Here is a 14,991-nt window from a genome sequence, read left to right as displayed (position 1 = left end):
GTGTGTAACTTGGTTGAGACACTAGAGCCATTTACATAAAAGTTACTCTTCCCTCGCAGAAGTTGTTTCGAAAAAATATCTACTGTTCTTGATCGAATTAAACTAACTCACTGAAACTTGGTCAACTTTTTGTGTAGACTTTAAAAATTGTACAAGCAGGACTCCCTGAGCATTGGTTTGGAGGCTAATAAGGTCCAAATTGGCTGGTAAATCTGAGAAAGATATCCACAAGTTGAGGAACCTATAACCTATTAACAAATCACTTAAAGGGGTTGTCCCGCGCCGAAACGGGTTTTTTTTTTTTCAACCCCCCCCCGTTCGGCGCGAGACAACCCCGATGCAGGGACTTAAAAAAAAAAACAGCACAGCGCTTACCTGAATCCCCGCGCTCCGGTGACTTCTATACTTACCGGTTGAAGATGGCCGCCGGGGTCTGCTCCCTCCGTGGACCGCAGCTCTTCTGTGCGGTCCATTGCCGATTCCAGCGTCCTGATTGGCTGGAATCGGCATGTGACGGGGCGGAGCTACACTGAGCCCCATAGAGAACAGCAGAAGACCCGGACTGCGCAAGCGCGTCTAATTTGGCCATTAGACGGCGAAAATTAGACGGCAACCATGGAGACGGGGACGCCAGCAACGGAACAGGTAAGTGAATAACTTTTTATAACTTCTGTATGGCTCATAATTAATGCACAATGTACATTACAAAGTGCATTAATATGGCCATACAGAAGTGTATAGACCCACTTGCTGCCGCGGGACAACCCCTTTAAATAAGCTAGAATTAGACAAGTGCCTAACAAACCACGGCTGAGCTGGCTTCATTTTTGCTTGCATACTTAATGTTTATCTGCCAAATTTTGCAAATTGTACCATTTTTGTTAAACATCTGTAACTCAAAAAGGACACTTCCAATTTTATTTTGCTTTGTGCTATTAGAAAGAACAGGTTTTAATCTATATGTTCCTGTAGTTTCATGTCAAATTAAGTTAAAATAGTGCCATCGCTCGTTTGTTGGCTGATAACCTTTTTCATGTAGCACCAAAAATTATTATTGGCAGCACATCTTCCCCGTGTGGATGGCGGATGTGCTAGTGGCAGTGATGAAACCGTATCAGGGAGAATTAATAATTGTTCCACCTTCATATAGTCTGAGATGATCTGTGTGAAGGCCAGACATTAATCAGCGCTCATTACTCAGCTCAGATCAAGCCTTGTAATAAGGACCCTTAGATAAGACAAATTATATCTTCAGTAGCACTTTTTAGGTGGATGGACATACAGTGGGACAAGGAGGGCAGAGCCTGGTGGAGAAGGGAGGGTTCTTAGAACTGCCAAGGGATATATATATAATAGCTGCTGATGTAATCCTGTAGTTCATATGAGGCTGATATCCTGGGGAGCAAGCTCTGGACTGATACTTGCATTGGGATCGCATGAGGGTTCAAAATGTATTGATAGAACTGACCTGGAATGAAGCAAATTACACTACACTGATGAAGTTCGCATTGTATGTAAATGCCCGGAGTGCTTTTTTAACTCCATGTAAATGAATAAGTCTATCAGCGCCTCATAGTACACTGAGTGAGGAGAATAAAAGCGAATAGGTGTGTACTCACCTGGTGCTCAGTGGATAACTCTGGAAGGGGAGTATCCACTTGCACCTAGTGTCCACGATATCCTATCAACCACCACTGGTTCCTTAATAAGTTTCCTCGAGAGTTGTCCTAGGATCTAGGGAATTCCGCCCACCATGGGCTGTGAATCCAAATATATGCACAAAGTGACATACTAGGTCACGAGAGTCTCTTTCCGACCTCATGACGCCATGATTGCTTCCACACCCGCGTTCACCACGAGTAAGGGGAACGTAAGTGGACTATAAACTCTCTCTATCTCTCGCTTGATAAAGGCAAAATTGTATTTACCGAAATGCGTCGCATAGTAAAATTGAACTTGCAGACCAAGGAATCCTTAACAAATCCCTCTGTGTTCTGGAGTGCAGGGATTTTTCTCTACATACTGAATTCCATGTAAAGAGATGCTTAAAGGGGTTGTCCTGAGGCAAGCATCAAAATTTTACATTACCCCATTCCCCCTGTTACCTCCCTGGCATAAAATAGCAATTGAAAGCGGTTTTTAAACCGCTTGCTACTTACCGATCCGACGAAATATGGAGTTATAAAAATCTTCTCCCTAGGATGGCCGCCGGTCCTTTCCCAGGGATGCACCGTGGTTTTCTCCCATGGTGCACCGCGGGTCTTCTCCCATGGTGCACCATGGGCTCTGTGCGGTCCATTGCCGATTCCAGCCTCCTGATTGGCTGGAATCGGCACACGTGACGGGGCAGAGCTACGATGACGACGTGGTGACCAGCTCTCCGGCACGAGCGGCCCCATTCACCAGGCAGAAGCACGGACTGTGCAAGCGCGTCTAAAAACGCCAGAAGACATCAGAATTAGATGGAGCCATGGAGACTGGGACGCTAGCAACGGAGCAGGTAAGTGAATAACTTCTGTATGGCTCATATTTAATGCACGATGTACAATACAAAGTGCATTAATATGGCCATACAGAAGTGTATAACCCCACTTGCTGCCGCGAGACAACTCCTTTAAGGTAAAGTCCCCTGGTGCACATTGTGACGTTTTCTTGGCAGACTGTTTTTGCAGGATGGTTTGCCAATGCCTTCCCCAATCATCTTTACCCCCACAGCTGGGTACTCATTTTATTGACTTCGAAAGGATGGAAGGCTGAGTCAACCTTGAGCTGGCTACGTGAACCCTGTGGGGATTGAACCCGCAACCTTCATGTCATGAGCGAGAGCTTGGGACTGCATTCTGCTGCCCTAACACTTTGCTTACAGCTCTCCTATTAGAGTGCTCAGATATTTTAGCTCTACTCCTTATGCAAGAGACAGCCATGTGAAGGAAGGAGGGTGAATGGTGGATCTTGGAGTGCCTGTGGCTTCATATTACTGAGCTTTAGGATGCCATCATATGGTGCTCTATACAGTTTTCTATTATGCAGATATCTCCCATAAGTGCTTATTTGCATGGCTGTGGACATGTGCTGTCCGAGAAGCACAATTGGTTTCCTTAAGTGTGGCGGAAGACTCTATTTCCCATATCATTCTGTGGGCGCTATTTGCTGCGGATACGCTGCAGTGGGCAGGAGCCTTAATACACCCCATGTTCTGCAGGTCTTCATAAACTATGCTGATAAAATAAGGCTGAGGTGGTTAAACAATTGTTTGAAATGTTAAAGAGTACTTGAGTATGTCTAATACGTGAAAGTTTCTCTAAGTTGAACTTTTCAGATTTCGATAACTCCTCTCGCTATGTGCTAAACTCACATTCTTGTTTCCTACAAATAAGTTCTGCAATTCTTTTGGATATGTTGTTTGGCAGATTCTTCTCACATCTGTTAACATTCCCCAGATCTTGTGAACATCACAACATACGTGCAAATAAAGAGAGCAGCAATACATTTTAAATTATCAAATTTGCTAAACACATAAAAATGTTGAAGGGCAAAACTGTGTGGATGATACTCCCCTAGTGCTCCTTAAAGCTATAGCTAGGATGTAAAACCTCTCGAGTGTCCTTTCCACCTGAGGGCTTCTGAGTGGTGGCTCATATGAAGTTACTTATGGAAACCTACTGTTTCAAAAGTTTTGCCAAAAGTGCATGTGGCTAGAAGAAGTAAAACTCCTTCCTTTTGTATTTCACATTACTTCGCAATTCAACACTGTCTTTCGCTCTTATAATACTACATCACAAACTGCGCCCAAACCTGCATGTGTGTGATGTAATGATACTGGTAGCTCATCACCCATCTTTTTGTACCAATCCGCCACTTTTGGGAAAAGTTTAGTTGGCCTAGCATATGGAAGTGTATTTTCTGGCAAGTGGAGCTCCTCAATGTCCATTCTTCTCTGTTCAGACTTGCACTAGAGGAGGTCTTTAATGTAACTTGAATTTCTAGAACTAACAAGGAAGGCTTCCTTGTGATGTTAATGAAGTTATCAAGTGACAAGGGGAGGTCAATTACTACATTCCACCAACCATTTCTCCTTCATCCTGTGTCCAATATACACCAACCAGACATTGCAGCATTCTTTTCCTCCGTGGACTTTGTTTTCATACTGTTTTATGTGTATTTGTATGCTCCTTACTCTTTTATGTAAATCTTCTTTTGTATATTTTTATCTAAGCACCTGTTACACAGGAGCAAGTATTGCTGGATCACTCACAGAGCGACCAGCAGGGATGGCGAGGCGGTTGGAGGTGAGTTCTCTCCCCGCTCTCCCCCCGCCCCTCTCCATTCACTGTAAGCAGTGGCGGTTCAGTACTGAACATCTGCTGTTTACACTGAACAATGGTCATTCAGGATTTTAAGCACGCTTAAAACTGGACGATTCTTGTCCAGTCATTCAGTTTCTGCATGCTTTTACACGGGCCAATTTTATCATTCAAAATCCAGCGAGTAGCGTGGGCTTTGAACAACCAGAACAGTCGTCCTGTGTAAAAGGGCCTTTACCCTTAATCCCTGAGCTGTTTGACCGCTTGCGTGGTGCACTTATATTCACTAAGCTTGACCTACGAGGCGTTTACAATCCGATCCGCATCCACAAAGGTGAGGAGTGGAAGACCACCTATAACACTCGGGATGGGCATTATGAATATTTAGTAATGCCTTTCAGGCTGAGTAATGCCCCAGCAGTCTTTCAGGAATTTGTGAATGACCTCTTCAGGGACCTCCTCTATGAGTTTGTTGTCTTGTATCTTGATGATATTCTGATCTCACCAGATATCCGCTCTCATCGCAGACCAGTCCGTGCAGTACTCCAGTGGTTAAGGGAGAACTGAATCTATGCCAAATTCGAGAAATGTGGCTTTGAAAGAAGCTCTTTTCCTTTTCTAGGGTAGATCGTTTCTAATCTGAGCCTGCAGATGGACCCTGACAAAGTATCCGCTGTGCTGAACTGGCCCTGTCCTTCTGGTCTTTGTGCTATTCAGCGATTTTTATTTTTTTAAATTTTTTTATTTTTTTAAATTTATTTTTGGCTTCGTAAACTATTACTGGCAGTTTATCCCTCACTTTTCCACCTTGACGGCACCTATCTTCCTTCACCCGTAAAGGGGCGGATGCTAAGTGTTGGTCTCCGGAGGACAAAGCCGCCTACCAAGCCTTTAAAAAGCCTTTTTGTCAGCCCCATTTTGCACCGACCGATGATTTCCAAGCAGTTCTTTTTGGAAGTTGATTCATTTTCCACCAGAATGGAAGCAGTTTTGATGCAGAAAAGTGCATCTGGGAAGATGGTGACGTTTGGATTCATTTCCAAGTCTTTCTCTGCTGTTAAGCGGAATTACTCCATAGGAGATCATGAACTGTTGGCCATCAAAATGGCTCAGAAATTTTGGCAATTCCTGTTGAAGGGAGCCTGTCAGCCTGTAGTGATCTATACTGGTCATAAGAATTTGACCTATCTACATACTATACAGCAACTCAATCCTCGACAAGCCCAGTGGTCCTTATTCTTTGCCCGATTTGAATTTGTTTTGCATTTCTGGTCCACTGAGAAGAATGTCAAAGCTGATGCAGTCAAGATCCTTAATCTCAGTGATTTCAAGGAGAAGCCGTAACCGTGGCCCCCAATCATATAAAGAACTTTCCTCCTGGAAAGACATTTAAACCTCAACCTAAAAGAAGAATAGTTTTGTCCTGAGGACATTGTTCCAAGGTAGCTGGGCACTTAGCTCAACCTAAAACTTCAGAATTAATTTGTTGTCACTACTGGTGGCTGTCTATGGTGGAAGATATCTAACTTTCTCTGCTTGCACCACTTGTACTCAAAACAAGTCTTTGAAAAAAAAAACCATGGGCCGCCTTTGTCTTCTACCCATTCCCGAGGCTCCATGGCAGCCATAGCCATGGACTGTATCCTGGACTTGCCCTTATCCAATGGATAAGTGTACAGTCATCTGGGTGGTCGTTGATCGGTTTGCCAAAATAGCTCACTTCGTCCCTTTTCCTGGATTACCCTCCGCCAGTCAGCTAGCAGAGAAGTTTATTGACCACATCTTTCGACTCCATGGATGTCCCCTGCACATAGTGTTGGATGGGGGGGTGGGGGTGGCAGTTTAATTCAAAAATTTGGAGGGCCCTTTGTAATCTTATGGTTCACCTCTGGAGTTCTCTTCTGCGTACCATCCACAGTCTAATGGGCAGGTTGAATGTATCAACCAGATTTTGATGAATTTCCTCTGTCACTTTAGCAACGTACATCAAGACGATTGGTCTAAGTTACTTCTCTGGGTGGAATTTTCCCATAATCATCATGTCAGTGCATCCACTGATAAGTCTGCTTTTTTTTGTGTGTGTGTATGGTCATCCACTCAGGATTCCTCTGCCTATCTCTTTCACATCTGAAGTTCCTGCAGCAGTTTTGTCGGAAAATGTTTTTCAAAAATCTGTCGGGAGACCAAAAATGCACTGGAGAAAGCAACTACCCAGATGAAGAAGTTTCATAAAATCATAGAATGGTAGAGTTGGAAGGGACCTCCAGGGTCATCTTGTCCAACCCCCTGCTCGGTCAGGATTTGCCAATTGCAATCGCCGAGCCCCTCCGCAGTTTGTTCCAGGTGATAAAGTATGGCTTTCATCTAAACTGATCAAGTTAAAAAGTTAAAAGTGCCCTCCTATAAACCAGCTTTGTTATTTTGGGGACCATTTGAGGTATCCAAAAAGGTGAACCCCATATGCTACAAGTTGTGGTTTCATGCCTCGTTGCACATACCCAATTCCTTTGACGTCTCGCTTTTCAAACCGCTTTTCAAATATTCCAGAAATTCTAAGTCTGCTCCGCCCCAGGTTAACTCTGAAAACATTTGAGGTCAGAACATTCTGGATATAAAAAAAAATCAGGAACAAACCATATTATTTTGGTGGACTTGGAAGGATTATGGCCTGGAGGAGAGATCTTTGGAGCCTTCGGAGAATATGAATGCTCCCCTTCTACTACAAAGTTTCTTGCTAAAAATGGGCAGGAAGAGGAGGGGGCATAAGGGGGGAGGTACTGTTAGGCCAGCTAGCTGTGTATGCTACCCACTTGCTGTTCCGGGCAGACGCGAGCGTCTCTCTGTGCCTCATGTATGAATGGGCTCCTAGCTGGGGGACTTTCCATCAGCATTGCAGGAGTTTATCATCCCTAGTGTTCTCAGCCCAGCTGCTAGGTAATAGACTATTGCTCTCCTATTTAGCTGAGCTGGGGATCCTCTTCCATGCCCGAGTACTTATGTGAGTTTGCCTCAGTCACCTAGCAAGGTCTCCAGCTTCTGACTCCTGTTTGTACTCTGATCCTTGGACTTTACCTGGATTACGTTTGGTCCAGTGACGGAGCAGGCAGAGTACAAACTCCTGACTACAGTTCAGACTGTTTTGCGGTGCTTTACACCAGTGCTTCTGACTCCCATGGGTCGGCTACCCAACTACATTAGGACTATTCCAGGAGGTAGTGGCCTTCCCAGGTTCCTGCAGCGAAGGCCAAATCCCTGTACAGGGTTTAAAGAGTGAATACCGGGGAACCGCCAGGATAACACCCTTAGGATTAGCCCAAAGCCAAACTGGTTAGTTTGCACAGTGGGTCCACACTCGCTGTCCCTAACAGATACTTATTCCTGTATTAACTTCAATTAGTCCTCAGATTTGCAGAACCATGTTAAATTATTTTTGTTGTTGTACCTGGGTCAGAAAAGATATTTTTATTATGTTGGCGGAATAGACATGCAGGAATCGCATGTAACATAGTATGTTAGGCTGTATGAAGACAATGTCCATCTAGTTCAGCAGAAGTGAGGAAGTCCTAATGCATCTTGTTCAAATGGAGACTTGTTCAGTGAAATTGGATTATTAGCTAGTTCTAGCTATTTTATACATTCAATATGGTCTAGTAAAATACTTCTACATTAGAAGTGTACATCCAGTAGATGACTTTTAATTACACCATTGCACATTTAAATGTTGTAAAGGTAGAATAGAGGGGAAATCTGCACCAAATTTCTCAGAATAGCACAATCACAATAAAACATTTGCTGGAAGATGTAAGACTTGTTAGGCACTTTTTCCCCCCTTACTCTTCACGATGTCTTTTACACCATACATGTACGCCGTTAATAAATGCAGAGTATTATATGACCACTTTCAACCCCACCTCTTTTCTAGAGACACAGAAAGGTACAGGGGACATCTAAAGCACATAATAAATTTGGTGGATATGTACTCATTTTTTTTTTTTTGCATAATCTGCCAAAATTCTTAGTAAATCTTCCCCCCTCTTGCATAAAGAACATATTTTTTATTTGTTAAAAAGTTGTTTTTTCCCCCCACTCTACAGTGCTGGTAGGATAATAGCATAGTTTGTGGTTTATATCTATGTACAGTTATTGTATACTCTCTTAGACCAATCCATTTATTACCTCTGTAGAAATCTTATTAATGATCTTCAGTGATTGTGCTGCAAATCAATTTGCTTTTTGGCCTATAAAGGCATTGGAAGAATATTTAAGTTCATGATCTGTAAAATTTGTAAAACTTGGTGGCAACACGCTCCACAAGGGGTGTTTATTATTGAATCCAATGTCTGAATCTCTGCAGGATATGAAAATCATTAGTTTCCAGAATAGATGCTTTAGGGATGTTTGAAGCTAATGCAAACAGGTGGTTGGTATTATGGCATGGTGGTGACAGGATAAAGGCAGCACTTATAAAAACAGAGCTTTACAGAACGATTTATTAGTTTAGCACTCTTTAGGAGGGCACACATTACCTTTAATGTTTCATAATATAACAATTGTCTTAGACCGGGTCGCAACAAGTCACCTGGTGAATGCATGCTGGCAATTGGCCTTTACTGACACTGCTAACTTTTGCCTTCTCTCACCCCATTGGGGCTGCATGTCCACTATTGAGAAACCAGATGACGTAGATGTCATCTATGTTACGCATAACGCTCTATCACAAATCTCTTCCAGGCTATAACATACTCGCAGGATCTGCTCCCCTTCCTTGGTGACTCATTGTACCTTTACATATACACTGTGATGGCAAAGAAAGAAATACTGTACAGAAGTACTTTCTAGTATCTATAACTCTTGAACCCATTAGTAACTCGGTCCAGTCTCCACTCCAGAACTCCAGCCTTTATCCTTCCTAAGCTGCTAGCAGGCCTGCTTACTAATTATCAAGTTTCTCACATGGTGTATTCCAATCTGTTTTATTTTAGGCCAGCGTACTTATGATCTGATGCTCTGTGTCCTGATCCTTTACTGTGTCTCATAGTTCTACACTGTTGCTGGACTCTAGTGTCCTCTCAAGCAGTCCAGATACCGCACTTCCATCAGTCCTTAGTCCTTTCCATAGAAGCCTTTTCTCCATGGTGCCATCTTTGTCTCACACCTGCAGGACAGTCAATGGTCTCATTGTCTCTCTCACAGTTTTGTGCAGCACCATCGCACAGATCTTGTGCAGCCATGCTCACTGCTCCTTGAAACATCTCACACTATGTTGAAATACAAGGCCTCATGTCTGCCGAGTGTCCTCCTGGCCTTGCTGGTCAGTCTGTTGGCCTTATTTGTTAGCAAATGTTTCCTTAATTCCGTGCTAGGCGCCTCAGTTCCTGCTTTCATCAAACACTACTGCTGCACTGCTATCGGTTCTCTCACACACTTGCTAAGATGGTTGCCGTGTCTTCGTACAGGAGTGGGACTTGGTCTCCACTGCCAGCCCCAATACTTTCTAGAGTCTTCTGCTTAGTGGAGTGTCTCCCATTGCTTTCAGTGGGGCTGGTGATGCTGCTGCCAGCATGGCATCGTGGTGTCATGCAGGAAAATAATTGCCCCTGTGTATGACCCCATTCAAATAAATGGGGTTCATATTTGTGCGTCTTGCAGCGCACAAATCTCACATGATTTTTGACACCTGTGTGAAGTCTGCCTTAGTCAACAGAAAAAAATGTTTAAAAAAAATTATGATTTTTTTAAAAAATTTTTTGAGACAAGTTGTATTTTTCGATGGCACTATTTAATGTACCATATATTGTACTAAAGACATCTACAATTTTCTAAGCAAGGTGAAATGGAAAAAATACACACTTCGCTATTTTTGGGGGTTCTTGTTTACAAGGCGCACACAATGCATCAAAATGATATGTTGGCTTTGTTTTATGGGTCAGTATGATTGCCAAATTTATATAGATTTTTTTTTTGTGTACTATCAAAAAAAAAAAAAACTTAAAAAAAACTTTTAGAACTTTTTACCCTTTTTTTCTTGGAAACTGATTGACCAAGAAATTTGCAATTCTGGTGCTTTTTTGTTAACCGCATTCAACATGCAATATAATTAAGGCATTATTTTCATAGATCAGAATTTTACAGACTTCCAGGCTCATTCCATACAAACCCCGTACGTATACGTTGGATAGTGGTTAGTAAAAGTGTAAGCGTGGTCTTGAGCTCTGTTCAAATCTGCATCGGTGGCTTTGTTCACACTTGTATCCAGCGCTGTTTTTCATGTCAAGATGACGGACACCTCGGGGCTTGTAGGACCCTTATTTGTAGTCATTCACTAGGAACCATCACCGCGGATAGAAACAGAAATTGAAAGGCTAATATATCTGTTAAAGGGCTCCTATCCGTGGGCGTATGCGTAAAATCATGTGGGTCACCCTGCAGCATTTTACTGATTTTTGTAAATATTAGCTGTGCTAGCATAGAGTCGGCAGACACCTGGTTTGGCTGCGAATGCACTGTGCACGCCCACGTATCGCACGCACATGGATTTGCACAGTATGACACTTTGACTTTTTTTTTTTAATTCACTGTGTGTATAGGATGAATTATACGATGTGTATGAAAAAGGTGCCCATACACAATGTATTATCTATGGACAGCGTTTCATATGCTGCCTATGCAAATGTATAGGGCTCATGCTGCAAGATATGAAGAGAAATACAGCATGCTGCAGTCTATATCTCCTGCATTTCGATACGCACTGTCTACACGCTCATGTGCATGGATCAGTTAAAGTCCCTTTCCTTTTATTCACTTCATTGCACGCGTAATACACTGTGAAAACACATACGAGGAGCAGCATAGTCTTCTATGTTCCTCAGTATAGACAGAGTACAAAAGTACACTCTCTTGGCCTCCTTTTTTCTAATGGAGCGCTATAGACTGATTTAGTGTGTACATCGGGGGCTTTAACAGTCTACACACTAAATCTATACAAACAGAGAACAAGCTGTGAATAGCCCCTTACATGGGTTGGCCACACACTATGGATATTTGTGGCTTTACATTTTGTCACAAAGCTGCAATGATTCCACATGTTGAATGTGAATTTTCCCCTGAATTTGCAGGGGATTTCACACCGTTCACGGCAAGCGATAAAATCCACAGTAACCTTTCACAAGTAAGCGGCACAGGAATGAGCATGAACATCCTCCGCACGCCCTTGACTTCAGTGCCAATTTGTTTCTACTATGTGTTGATGTATTTGGAGAGGAGTAATACAGAAAAAGAGAAAAGCGGAAGTAATAATGATAAAGAGGGAAGTAGTAGTAGTAATAATAATAATGATGATAAAGAGAGAAGTAGTAATAATAATAGAGAGAAGTAATAATAAAGAGAGAAGTAGTAATAATAAGGCCGAAGGCACACGGCCAGGTCAGATTCTGACAGCGAGATCTCGCAGTGGAATCAGACCCTGTGCCCCGAAATTGACCCCCACGTACCTGTCTTATGTGCAGTGCGGAGAGTCGCGCCAGTGAAGACGTGGATCAGCCGCGACTCACCGTTGGACGGACGGCTTCCATTGATTGCAACTAAAGCCGTCTGTGTGAGCCTGTGAGAGGCCCGCACTAGAATAGGACATGCTGCAATTTTTCCCCAGTGAGCAGAAAATCTCAGTTAATTTTCGCACATGGGTATGGAAAAATGTTTTGCTTAGCATGTCCTATGGGCAGTACTTGCTGCGTGATCCGGAGGCAAACGCTTGCTCTGGATCCCGCAGATACGCCCATGTGAATTGGGCCTAATAAAGAGAGAAGTAGTAATAATAGAGAGAGAAGTAGTAAAATAGAGAGAGGAGTAGTTGTAATAGAGAGAGGAGTAGTAATAGTAGAATAGTATTAATAATAGAGAAGTAGTAGTCGTAATATTAGAGTAGTAATAATAAAGAGTAGTAGTAGTGATGATAGAGTAGCAGTAATAGTAAAAAAAGTTGTAGTAATAATAGATAGAGGCGTAGTAGTAATTTAATAACTATGGGGGTCATGCCACTCTAAGTAGGTATTTATTCTTATGTTTAGCATATACAGTTATCCCTCGTCTATTGCAGGGATTACGTTCCAGAGACCCCTGTGATACATGAAAATCCACAAATTAGCGTTGTTATATTTACCAAATGAATCTATGGGGCGAACTGCCAAACAATCGCAAAAGTGAACAATCGGATTGATGCTACGTTCAGTGAGCCAATCGGCGCCCGATATAGAACACATTCCATCAGCCAATAGTGTGCCGTCTATAATCTCGCATTTGCCAGTGCTAGTGGTGTACTGTATGTATTGTATGTACTGCAAAATTCTGCGCTAGAGCGAAAAACTCAGCGAAAACAGAATTATATATGGTCTATCTACAATCCGCGATGCACTGAAGCCGCAATTATTGAACCACGATATAGCGAGGGATCACTGTATTTGGCCGCCTGCAGACGAGCGGAAATCCCGCCGCGGGATTTCCCGCGGGATTTCCGCCGCTGAAAGTCTGCATAGGAGTGCATTACAATACGCACTCCTATGCAGACGGCCGCGGTTTGGCCGCGCGAAATCTCGCGCGGCAAACAAACCGCGGCATGTTCTAATTTTGTGCGGAGCACGCACTCACCTGGCCGCCGGCTCCGGTCTGCGCATGCGCCGGCTGCGCGGCAGCCGGCACATCAAAGAGCCGGGGCCGCCAGGCGCGGGTGAGTATGCGCTCGTCCCTGCAGGCTCTGGGGTCGGATCGCGCGGCGAGATTTCTCGCTGCCGGATCCGACCCGCTCGTCTGCAGGCGGCCTAAGAGGAAAGAATTTCAAAGCAATCTCACTAGCTGTATACTTTCTGCTATATATATTATGTGTGTGTGTATATGTATAGATAGATAGATAGATATAGATATATATATCTCTAGACCTGTTTAGCTGCAGTAATGAGCCTCCGAATCTCCTCTGTGCACATGCAGAAGATGTCCTGCTTTTTAGTAAATCTGGATATGTATGTTTGCGTCCACGTACTCCTGGCACAATACGCTTGGCACAGCAGGGCGGCTCGCTATAATACAGTCTGTGAAGTCTGAAGTCCTCTCTGATAAAGGCTTCTTTTGTTAGCTTCAATTTGTAGATAAAGCTGAAAGTCATGAAGATGTCTCTGTACTTCAATAATATTACACAGGTGAACTCCAGCTAAATTTGTAACCACGAAGCATAGTCCATCTCATTAAAACTTAGGCACCAAGTTTTTGAAACACCTTGGAGACTGGAGTTTTATAAAATGATATTCCCTTGGTTTGGGCGAGGGATTGTTCCAGATGTAGTGTGTTACAAGGGTGACATCCTGTGGCTCCTTATTAAAGTGAATGTGTTTCCTTGCAGTTGTGATGTGCATTGTCTTTAATCAAAAATGTATTAGGAAGTCTGTCTTCTTCCTGCTGCGATTAGCATCTTTGTAGGCCCGTAAGCACAGCTAATCCAGCAGGAGTGACCCACGGCGAGCGCTCACTGCCTGCTAATGAAACGGGCTCCATCTGGGGGAGATTTCTCTGGTCGTGCTGCAAAGTTTTTGTTAATAGTTTTTATCTTCTTCGAGCCAGTGAATGGCCGCTGGTCAAATAACGTATTCGCAGACCGCGCAAGGCTCTGCTTTTGTAAGTGTAGGATAAACTCTGTGTACATTGATCCTATATTTTATTGGCCTCTCTGGCCATCAGAGTGCAGTGCAGGGGGGTGTTCAGCACACGGTCACCATGCTGATTTAGCCTCCTTCAGACTATCCTTATGTGGGCACGTTGTATTACAGCTGCTGTGCCTGGCCTTCTCATGGTTTAGTGGACTTCAACTTGTCTATGCTGGGGGTTAACATCTGCTGCTGATCCGCAACTTAAAACATGGCAACAATTAAGGTGCAGATTTGACCACCACAGATTTCCAGTAGAATTGCTGCGGGCATCTCGTTGCGGACCGCCTGCAGCGATTTTCACCATGTGTCGGTGGGTTCAACAGTTGTCTGAAACCAGAGCTACGCGATGATACGGAGGGCTGTGTTTGGACACTGGTTTTCCCAAGTATTTAGCACGTCAGGCTCTAAACACATCTATAGGGGACCATCATTGGACTTAAGGGTCTGGGCTGACAGCGAGGGAACGGGGAAGGTGGTAAGCATGTACAACACACCCCTGCACTGCCATGACCCCTCTCCTATGTGTCCATAAACTTAGTTTATGGTGCTCATACAATGTGACAAGGTCCCTTTCTCCTTTCCCCCCCCCCCCCCCCCCATATATGTTCCCCCTCTGAGACATGAATGTACATCATAGAAGTGCAGGTTGGGTATGAAGCGGCCTCAGGAGCTGAGCCTGCTGCATATCCAGCTGCTGCAGGCTGTTTGAAACAGCTGACGCCCGCCATACACGGTGGCAATCAGAGCTAGCTCTGACTGCAGCTGATTAACGGCATGCATGCACTGTCAATCTAGGGCGAGGCAGGTAAGCGGCAGGTCAGTTGGAGAACGCTCCCCCCTTCTGCCTGCTGTGATGCATTTGTGGGATGCCAATGGTGGTTGTGGTAGCCCTAGTTAAGGTTCTGAGGGCTGCCATGGTTTTAATCACATTAACACGTTATGGGGCTCTGCATATGATGACAAAAAGCTTTTTTTGTAATAAAAGGGTTTTTAAT

At 43.8% G+C, this 14,991-nt stretch overlaps 1 protein-coding gene across 1 annotated transcript in view; it reads left to right on the top strand.

Moving 5' to 3' along the window:
• Positions 1-14,991, top strand: part of TDRD3 (tudor domain containing 3) — a 271,283-nt gene that overhangs the window by 52,445 nt on the left and 203,847 nt on the right. The gene's annotated exons all lie outside the window — the stretch shown is intronic.

The sequence above is a fragment of the Eleutherodactylus coqui genome, chromosome 1, assembly GCF_035609145.1.
Source record: "Eleutherodactylus coqui strain aEleCoq1 chromosome 1, aEleCoq1.hap1, whole genome shotgun sequence".
NCBI lineage: Eukaryota > Metazoa > Chordata > Amphibia > Anura > Eleutherodactylidae > Eleutherodactylus > Eleutherodactylus coqui.
Note: the sequence above shows the minus strand (reverse complement) of the source record. Positions and strands in the feature narration are given on the sequence as shown.